Source organism: Aegilops tauschii, chromosome 7 (assembly GCF_002575655.3).
Source record: "Aegilops tauschii subsp. strangulata cultivar AL8/78 chromosome 7, Aet v6.0, whole genome shotgun sequence".
In the NCBI taxonomy this organism is placed as follows: Eukaryota; Viridiplantae; Streptophyta; class Magnoliopsida; order Poales; family Poaceae; genus Aegilops; species Aegilops tauschii.
In genome coordinates this window covers 429,287,712-429,299,153 of record NC_053041.3, presented here as the reverse complement: position 1 = coordinate 429,299,153, position 11,442 = coordinate 429,287,712, and positions in this window count along the sequence as shown.

Here is an 11,442-nt window from a genome sequence, read left to right as displayed (position 1 = left end):
TTTTTGCCTATTTTAGAGTTTCGCAGAAAAAGAATATCAAACGGAGTCCAAACGGAACGAACCCTTCGGGAACGTGATTTTCGGAACGAACGTGATCCAGAGGACTTGGACCCTACGTCAAGACATCAACCAGGAGGGCACGAGGTAGGGGGCGCGCCTACCCCCCCAGGGCGCACCCTCTACCCTCGTGGGCCCCTTGTAGCTCCACTAACGTACTCCTTCCTCCTATATATACCTACGTACCCCCAAACTACTAGATACGGAGCCAAAAACCTAATTCCACCGCCGCAACCTTCTGTACCCGTGAGATCCCTTCTTGGGGCCTGTTCCGGAGCTCCGCCGGAGGGGGCATCGATCACGGAGGGCTTCTACATCAACACCATAGCCTCTCCGATGATGTGTGAGTAGTTTACCTCAGACCTTCGGGTCCATAGTTATTAGCTAGATGGCTTCTTCTCTCTTTTTGGATCTCAATGCAATGTTCCCCCCTCTCTCGTGGAGATCTATTCGATGTAATCTTCTTTTGCGGTGTGTTTGTTGAGACCGATGAATTGTGGGTTTATGATCAAGTTTATCTATGAACAATATTTGAATCTTCTCTGAATTCTTTTATGTATGATTGGTTATCTTTGCAAGTCTCTTCGAATTATCAGTTTGTTTTGGCCTACTAGATTGATCTTTCTTGCAATGGGAGAAGTGCTTAGCTTTGGGTTCAATCTTGCGGTGTCCTTTCCCAGTGACAGTAGGGGCAGCAAGGCACGTATTGTATTTTTGCCATCGAGGATAACAAGATGGGGTTTATATCATATTGCATGAGTTTATCCCTCTACATCATGTCATCTTGCTTAAGGCGTTACTCTGTTCTTATGAACTTAATACTCTAGATGCATGCTGGATAGCGGTCGATGTGTGGAGTAATAGTAGTAGATGCAGGCAGGAGTCGGTCTACTTGTCTTGGACGTGATGCCTATATACATGATCATACCTAGATATTCTCATAACTATGCTCAATTCTGTCAATTGCTCAACAGTAATTTGTTCACCCACCGTAATATTTATGCTCATGAGAGAAGCCACTAGTGAAATCTATGGCCCCCGGGTCTATTTTCCATCATATTAATTTCCCGACAACAAGCTATTTCTAACGCCATTTTTATTTTACTTTCTTTACTTTGCATCTTTATCATAAAAATACCAAAAATATTATCTTATCATATCTATCAGATCTCACTCTCGTAAGTGACCGTGTAGGGATTGACAACCCCTTATCGCGTTGGTTGCGAGGATTTATTTGTTTGTGTAGGTGCGATGGACTCGTGCGTGGCCTCCTACTGGATTGATACCTTGGTTCTCAAAAACTGAGGGAAATACTTACGCTACTTTGCTGCATCACCCTTTCCTCTTCAAGGGAAAACCAACGCAGTGCTCAAGAGGTAGCAAGAAGGATTTCTGGCGCCGTTGCCGGGGAGTCTACGCAAAAGTCAACATACCAAGTACCCATCTCAAACCCTTATCTCCTGCATTACATTATTTGCCATTTGCCTCTCGTTTTCCTCTCCCCCACTTAACCCTTGCCGTTTTATTCGCCCCCTCTCTTTCCCGTTCGCCTTCCTCTTTGATTTTGTCCCTTGCACTTTCTGCCGTTATGTTTGAAATTGGGGAAATTATTATCGATATGGACAATAATAATAATATCATGAAAAATTCTGACGCTCCTGCTGAAGAACCCCCTATCTTACATACAAAAAAATTCCGAATTGGTAGTGGTAATATTATTGGAAAAGGAGTTATCCAAGATTTCTTTACTTGTGCCAGTGCTTTGCCTTCTATGGGCAATTCTATTCTTCATAGAACTAGTAGTCTTGCGGACGCTATCGCCATGCTTGTAGTTGAACTTGAAAGACAATTTATGCACATGCACCCTTGCATACAAAGGATTTTCCTAGAATTTTCTAATATTGAGCATTCTTCTGTTAAACGTGTCGCTACCATCTTTTTGGCTCATGAGTTTAGATTTATAATAAAAGAGGCCAAAGAAATCTTTGCTCATTATAGGGAGGATCGTTCCTATTTAAGAAATGGAAATTTTGCACAAAGGAATTTTGTAAGGACGTGGTGTTGGTCACACTCATCAGCGAGGAAGTCAATAAGCCCAGCATTTGCAATGAATTGCACGAACTCTTCGTGGAATCCGACTTCATCCATGAAAGCAATATGCAGCCATTCACACGGCTGGACCACCATCCATGGCGGAGTGTTAATGTCACCATATGATGATTCACTGGTAACTCCCTTGGCATTTTTCTTGGATTAACTCCTTCGAAAGAAGTCCATTTCCTTATGAACAAATTTTTGAAAAAATTTGGGACACAAAATGATATCAACAAAACTTCACAAGATTGATAGCAACTACTCATATAGATGTCTAGAGGCTATATCAAGCATTCAAACTACTTGCAGCTCAAAAAATTCAACATGCAAGCTCATTTACAGCAGCACCAAGAGTAGTTAATTACTAAAAATATAAACCACTAGAACAAAAACTAATTGGAGCAATGTAGGAGTCACATACCAAGTAGCAATCCCCCAAAACAGTTTTGAAAACGGAGTTTCAAGCAAAAGAGATCGAAATTCGTGGGTTCGTTAGCAAGAAAACGAGAGAGAGGGCTACAGAGAGTATTTTTGGAGGTAGATGATGAAGTGAGTTAAAGGGATAAGTGAGGGGGGCCTCGTCGGGCCCACTACCCACCAGGGCGCGCGCTTGGGGTAGATGGCGCGCCCTGGTGCCTAGTTGGCACCAGGGGCATCCCCTGTGATGTTATTTGTATAAAAAATCTTAAATAATCAAAAATATCATGTCAAAATTTCAGGTCATTCTGAGCACTTTTAATTTTTGCCACTTTTCATTGCACGGAAAATTCAGAAAACAGGATAAACATGGCATTTTATTTTATTTAACTAAGCATAAAAAACAAAAGGTAGGGACAGAAGGTTGTGCTCACTAAATTCATCGACCACATGCCTCTCGAAAATAATCCATTAATAAGGTTGATCAAGTCTTATTAACAACCACTTTCGATTAGCATGAACTCGAAGGATCTTCGTAAAACGCTAAGTTACCTCAACGCTCATATGCATATCCCCAACGGTAAGTATTTCATATTTCTTTTTGGCAATAGGTAGAGGGAGTTGAAAACTTCCAATAGTAATTGTCGAAGGTTTTTCAATAACAGTAATACAATTAACTTGAAATTGTTTCTTCGGGAAGTGCACCATATGTTCATTGCCATTGATATGAAAAGTGACTTTGCTTTTATTGCAATCAATAACAGCCCCTGCAGTATTCAAAAAGGGTCTACCAAGGATAATCGACATATTGTTATCTTCGGGCATCTCAAGTATAACAAAATCTGTTAAGATAGTAACATTTGCAACAGCAATGGGCACATCCTCACAAATACCGATAGGTATGTCAGTTGATTTATCAGCCATTTACAATGATATTTCAGTAGGTGTGAGTTTATTCAAATCAAGTCTTCTATATAAAGAGAAATGCATAACACTAATACCAGCTCCTAGATCACATAAAGCAGTTTTAACATAGTTTCTTTTCATAGAGCATGGTATAGTTGGTATTCCTGGATCTCCAAGTTTTTTAGGTACTCCACCCCTAAAAGAGTAATTAGCAAGCATGGTGGAGATTTCAGCTTCATTTATTGTTCTTTTATTTGTGACATTGTCTTTCATGTATTTAGCATAAGGGGCCCTCTTAAAATATCAGTCAAACGAGTACAAAAAATGACTGGCCTAAGCATTTCAGCAAAGTGTTCAAATTCTTTATCATCCTTTTTCTTAGATGGTTTTGGTGGAAAGGGCATGGGTTTCTGAACCCATGGTTCTCTTTCTTTGCCATGTTTTCTAGCAGCAAAATCTCTCTTATCGTAATGTTTATTTTTAGGTTGTGGGTTATCAAGATCAATAGCAGGTTCTATTTCAACATCATTATATGGTTCTTTATCATTTTCTAGTTGAGCATCTACATGAACATCATTATCATTTCATTATCACTAGGTTGATGTTCATTACCAGGTTGAGTTTCAGTATCAGAAATAGAAACATCATTGTTATTTTCAAAAAAAAAATTCTACTTCAGGTTCTCTAGAACTATGCAAAGTCCTATCATTTTTCTTTTTCTTCTTACTTTTAGAAGGACTAGGTGCACCAGTTTTAATTCTTTGAGACTCTTGTTCAATTCTTTTAGGGTGACCTTTAGGATAAAGTGTCTCGTGAGTCATTTTACCTCCTCTAGTTGCTACGCTAACAACATAATCATTCATATTATTGTTCATTTCACTAAGTAATTCTCTTTGAGATTTAGCAACTTGTTCTAACTGGGTTTGAACCATAGAGGCATGCTTTCCTACACCTCTAACATCATTAGTGATTCTAAATAACAAGTCACTCAAACGAGCGATCATATCAGAATTTTGTTCTAGTTGTTTCATAACATAAGCATTGAAGTGATCTTGCTTCATGATATAGTTATCAAATTCATATAAGCATCGACTAGGCGGTTTATTATGTGGGATGTAACCTTCATCAAATTTCAAACGATAATTTACCTCCACCACCCGTGGTGGTGTGTCAAGACCATGTATTTCTTCAATAGGTGGTAAATTCATAACATCTTCAGCTTTAATACCTTTTTTCTTCATACATTTCTTTGTCTCTTTCGTATCTTCAGGACTAAGAAATAAAATACCCCTCTTCTTTGGAGTGGGTTTAGGCGGTGGTTCATGGAGTGTCCAATCATCGTAATTCTTCAATATATTATTCAATAATTCCTCAGCTTGTTCAACACTTCGTTCCCTGGAAACACAACCAACACAACTATCTAGGAAATCCCTAGATGTATCAGTTAGTCCATTATAGAATATATAAAGTATTTCATTTTTCTTAAGAGGATGGTCAAGCAAAGCATTAAGTAATTGGAGAAGCCTCCCCCAAGCTTATGGGAGACTCTCTTCTTCAATTTGCACAAAGTTAAATATTCCCTGCAAGGCAGCTTGTTTCTTATGAGCAGGAAAATATTTTTCAGAGAAATAATAAATCATATCCTGGGGATTACGCACACAACCAGGAGCAAGAGTATTGTACCATATCTTAGCATCACCCTTTAATGAGAAATGAAATAATTTAAGGATATAGTACTAGCAAATTTTTTCCTCATGAGCAAGCAGGGTGGCTATATCATTTAATTTAGTAAGATGTGTCACAACAGTTTCAGTTTCATAGCCATGGAAAGGATCTTATTCAACCAAATTAATTAACTCTGGGTCGACAGAGAATTCATAATCCTTATTAGTAACAAAGATAGGTGAAGTAGCAACCTTAGGATCACATTTCATTCTAGCATTCAAAGATTTTTTTCTTTCAACTTGCATAGTAATTTCTTAAGATCATCTCTATCATTACAAGCAAGAAAGTCTCTGGCTACCTCTCCATCCATAACATAACCCTCAGGTATCTCAGGCAGTTCATATCTAGGTGAGCTAGATCTAGAAGGTGTTTCATAATTCTCAGTTTCAAAGATTTCATCTGTTTCGGCAATTTCATCAGTTTCAGCATTCTCAATATTTTTAGCTCTAGCAAGTTGTTCATCAAGAAATTCACCTAGTGGCACAGTTTTATCAAGCAAAGTACTAGCATCATCAATAACTTGTGACATGTCAGGATTAATACACTATAAAAAAATACACTTCTGTGATGAGACGTGTTTGTCACAGTAGGTAACGTTTTCTGTCTTGCATGTACATCCATGACGATTTTATGACAAAATCAAGACAGTCATACATGTGTTGTCGTAGAAGTGTTCCATGACAATAACAAAATTATCATCACGGAAGTGTTCACACTAGTACGCGTCGGTGCTATACAACAGTTTTTAACCCCTTTCCGCGATGGCATTTGGAACCGTCGCCAACTGAGTGTGGGCGATAGGGGGGGTCCTTCCCACACGATCCAGAAACCGTCGGGGATAGGGAGCCTTGATGCATACAGTTGTCCCTATATGACCGTTTCCGATATCTCGAATATCCCAAATGCTTCATCCTTGCTACTCGTTTGTGCTCGCATTGCCATCGCAGTCGGAGTTTTGTGGTTTTACCTAAATCTAGGCAGATTCCAGGCACGGGAGTTTTACAATGCCTGGCACATCACAAATAGTTCATGATTATAAACCGTGTACGATAGGTAGACAATCACACATATTTAGTTTTCCCGCACCGTATGCGATAGTGTCTGACATCACACACGCTTTGCAAACGGCAACTGTCTGCATTGTTACACACGTTTCCTCTCCCTGAACCGTGTCGGATTATGATGTATATCGCACTCACTGTGCTTTATTAACCGTATGCGTCGTAATGACCTGCACACCCTAATTTCACCCTAATATAATTGCTGCTATTTAAAATTGTACCTAATTTAAACTTGAAAGTAGGCTTTAGCTTTATTCATATCCATCAGGTTCAAACAACCAATGCATTATTCGATTCACAGGTACATATGTTTAAGAATTACATAAGCACCAAATAAAGAATGATGAACCAGGGTTCTATACTTGTAGTATTACAGATGGTAAAGAAAGAGGCGACAGGCATTCCGGTTGTTGAACAAGGTGAAGCGGAATGGCCCTATTGTGCTCTCCTAGATGCAGAAGGCATGCAGGACTCTAGTCCAACCCCTTGTGATGGCTGGCCACTAATCATGTAGTTTGAGAGGTAATCTTGAGTAAACTGCTTCAGGATCCACTGCAAAGGAAAAAAGATACAGACATTGTCATCTGACACAACTCATTACGGGCAGTAAAAAGAAGGCTACAGGGTTCTTACTTACCATCCTGCAGTTCACTGTTGTCTTGCATAAAGTGTAAACAAATAGTTCGATTGACGTCTTTGGACCCATTTTAATAACAATCTTTACCAGTTTCCTCACTTGATGCTGGTTCATGAATATCTCATTGCCCCAGAAAGGGTCAAAGTGTGGAACTTTGGCAATGATATATGTACCTAAAAGCACCAAGTTAATATTAGAAGCTAAACAACAATTGAAAAATGATGTAGTACAACACTCCCTCCATCCCATTATATAAGATTATATTACATGTATATCTAGACATCATCAGAACATTAAGGTAACACTGTTCCTTGTTGCTATGTAGCCTGGGATTGCATATTTAGTCATTCAGTACAATGTATGTTGCTATGTAGCCTCATATATATTAAATATGGCCCTAATTAACCTACTGATGAATGGGTTACAGATATATTCAGTGAAATGTCCGATTCAACGATTAATCCCTTATCAGCCCCAGGCTATATGGTACCAGCTACTGATATCCTGAACAGTGAGTACATATAAGCAATGTGATGAAAATAACCTCGATGGAAAACAACACTGTTCTCAATATTGTCCTGCACGAGTACATATAAAGGCATGTTAAGCACAACAGGCTAAACATCAACCAAATATATCCATGCTAGACAACATAATCTACAAATGATAGCTTCAGTGTGCAGGCTTAAGCACACTAGCTAAGCAAAACAAGAAGTGGAAAGGTGTGTTAACTGCATCAGGCATAACATTTAAAAACAAGCAAATAGTCATTCAAACTGGTATTGTGCGGGTCTAAAGTACACTAGTTATTGTTAAAAAAATGAAAAGTCATGTTAACTGCAATATCCTTAACAGCAACCAAATATTGTGATTCATAATGGTATTGTTGAAACTGTTATTGATGAAATTGAACTGCACGACAAATATTTCCACATATGGAGTATCACATTGTGAAGAACTGAAATAAACAAGTCATAAGGCCATCTCTAGCCGATCCTTTAAAAGTTAAAGGACTAAAACCCTTAGTGGATATATATATACTCCAGCAATTTTTGGCCTTTTCTAGTCAATCCCCTAAACTTAACATTGTAAGCTTCAATTTAATCAAATTCAAAGGAGGTTCAACCGAAAGTAGCATGCATTCAAACATAAACATAGATAGTTTTGCATAACAGAACATAAAACATAAAATTTAAACTAAGGTAAACTACTTTCGGTCAAAGTAGAGGTTGAGCCAATCCTTCCTCATCATGTACGGTGTGCCGCGAGCCGGGTTCGGGCCGGTGCCGTCGTCGGGGTCATTGGGGAAGGCACTCCTCCACTCATCGACGTTGATCTCCTCGTCCTCGGGGCCCACCTCGACGCCCTCCGCGCCGCCGCCTTCGACCTCGTCATTGGAGGAGAGCGTGATAACCTCGCCGCCCTTCGCGCCGCCGTCCTCGCTGCCTTCGACGTCGTCATTGAAGGAGAGCGCGATAACCTCGCCGCCCTCCACGCTGGCAAAGATTGCTCGCTCCGCCTCCACGAGCTCCGGATGCTGCCGGCGGAGCTCTTGCATGTAGGCCTCGTCGGCGGACTCGGCCTCGAGGCGCTCCCACGCATCATGGTCCTCCCGCGCCATAGCCGAGCTCACCACCCCTGGCTCCGGCGGAACGAGGTGGACCGGACGTGTGCCGAAGGGGAAATTGAGCCTAGCCGCCGTGCCGTAGTAGAGGACCTACCAGCAGTCGTATTCCATGGCCGCGAGCTCGGCCGTGTGGAAGCTACCGAGCCACCGGCGGGTGTGGGTCTCCTGATCTGTAATCTCGGCGACCCACGCCCCCACCGCCGCTGCCGGACCCCGAGGTAGGACCTCGTCGGCTACCGGGTCTGAGGGAGGACGGGGAAGTCCTCGAACCGGCGTAGGGGCGCGGCAGTGGGCGGATCGGGGGACCGTCAACGGCGGATCGAGCCCGCGGAGGACGACGGGGAGACCTCAGCGGCCACCTTGCCGGCGTCGGGCGAAACGGCCGTGATAAATCTCTTTTTTGCCATTGGCTCCTCGAGTCCCCCAGCACACAGGCAGAGGTTCAGGATGGAGGCGCCGGCGATGGCGGCGACCTACCGATGGTTTCGAGGGTTGTGTGTGTCTGTGTGAGCGGAGGTTTTGGGGAGTGTGTGGTGTGTGTGGAGGGGGGCGCGGGGGGGGGGGGGAGAGGGGGCAAGGTGGTGTTTGAGGAAATACTGCGGCAACTGATAATTTTACTAGGCGGTAGTAACAAGGTGGGGCTATTGAAAATTTGGATCAAGGGCGAGCAGATATTTTTGAGATTGCGAGGGATGCAAAGGCGGGAGTAAAATGCCGGGGCTACTGAAAATTTGAATCAAGGGACTGTAGCAGAGCGGGAGTAACAGACATCGCACACGGTCCGCACGTACTAATCTTGTGCTATCAAACATTAAAACCTTCCAGGCGGTAGATATTTTCGAGATTGCGAGGCAGTAATACTTTTGAGATTGCGAGGGATGCAGAGGCAGGAGTATTTGGGGAGCGAGCTAGTGTGCTTGACACGCCGGCTGTGGACTGTAGCTGATGCACCTTCTCGCGTAAGCCATAGGCGTACTATACACCGACGGTGCTCCAGGATATTTTGTACTACATCTCACACAGTTGGTGATAATAAGTTGTGTGGGATCTACTTGATTTTTCATCTTGATTTGAATTACATAATGGGGTCAAAGCGGCAATGGACGGTGTTTGAATTGCTAGACCTTTTATCTATAGTGAACATGCAACTATATGTGTGTCGTAAAAGAATTGGAATTATTCAGGGTTCGTTTGGACATTTTATACATTAAACTGGTTTTCTAGCCATTTCAGGTGCACAATTAAAAATTAAACTACATGCACATGCTCCCGTGCATATAAATCCGTTGAAAAATCAAATATGTGTCCTTGGGTGCATGCTTAGGTCCCATGCAAGAAATGGGAACGAATTTCAAACACCCGGACACTGTTGATTGCCGGCAAAAAATTGAGATACCTGGTTTTTAAATTCTAGTAAATCCAAAACTCGTCTGAAATTCATTAAACTTGCCATGGTATCATGGAGCGGTATCAACATGCCGTGGTAATTTTTTTGTCCCATTTGGGGGCAGGTTTGGGTATAAGCTTCTCACATACCAGAGCTTCTCACAACAAGCGTGATGGTTTCGGTAGGGAACGTGCCACCTTTGGGGACGCAACGATATCCGTTGCCTCCTATTGCTTTCAAATATTTCTAGTGTCAACATAGAACAACAGGAGTGTTGTGTTTAATTTTGGAATTTTTGGGGTTCGTTTGGCCTTTTTTATACATTAATTGGGTTTCTGGGCATTTAATGTGCACAATTCAAATTTGAACTACAAGCACATGCTCCAGTGCACCAAAGTTGGTTGAAAAATCACATGTGTGTCCTTGGGTGAATTTCTAGGTCCCATGCAAGAAATGGGAATGAAATTCAAACACCAGGGCACTCTTGATTGCCGGCAAAAGGTTGAGATGCCTGGTTTTTAAATTCTAGGAAATCCAAAACTCGTCTGAAATTCAAGAAACTTGGCATGCTATCATGTAGCGGCATCAACAGGCCATGGTAAAATTTTTGTCCCATTTGGGACAGGTTTGGGTATAAGCTTCTCATAAACCAGAGCTTCTCACAATAAGTGTGATGGTTTCGGTAGGGAACGTGCCACCTTTGGGGACGGAACGATATCCGTTGCCTCTTATTGCTTTCAAAAAAAGTCTAGTGTCAACATAGAACAACAGGAGTGTTGTGTTTAATTTTGGAATTTTTCGAGGTTCGTTTGGCCTTTTTATACATTAATTGGGTTTCTGGGCATTTAATGTGCATAATTCAAATTTTAACTACAAGCACATGCACTAGTGCACCAAAGTTGGTTGAAAATCACATGTGTGTCCTTGGGTGTATTTATAGGTCCCATGCAAGAAATGGGAATGAAATTCAAACACCAGGGCACTGTTGATTGCCGGCAAAATGTTGAGATGCCTGGTTTTTAAATTCTAGTAAATCCAAAACTCGTCTGAAATTCATGAAACTTGGCATGCTATCATGAAGCAGCATCAACATGCCGTGGTAAATTTTTTGTCCCATTTGGGGCAGGTTTGGGTATAAGCTTCTCACAAACCAGAGCTTCTCACAACAAGCGTGATGGTTTCGGTAGCGAACGTCCAACCTTTGGGGACGGAACGATATCCATTGCCTCTTATTGCTTTCAAAAAATTTCCAGTGTCACCATAGAATAACAAGAGTGTTGTGTTTAATTTTGGAATTTTTCTGGGTTCGTTTGGCCTTTTTTATACATTAATTGAGTTTCTGGGCATTTAATGTGCATAATTCAAATTTGAACTACAAGCACATGCTCCAGTGCACAAAAGTTCATAGAAAAATCACATGTGTGTCCTAGGTGAATTTCTAGGTCCCATGCAAGAAATGGGAATGAAATTCAAACACTAGAGCACTCTTGATTGCCGGCAAAACGTTGAGATGCCTGGTTTTTAAATTCTA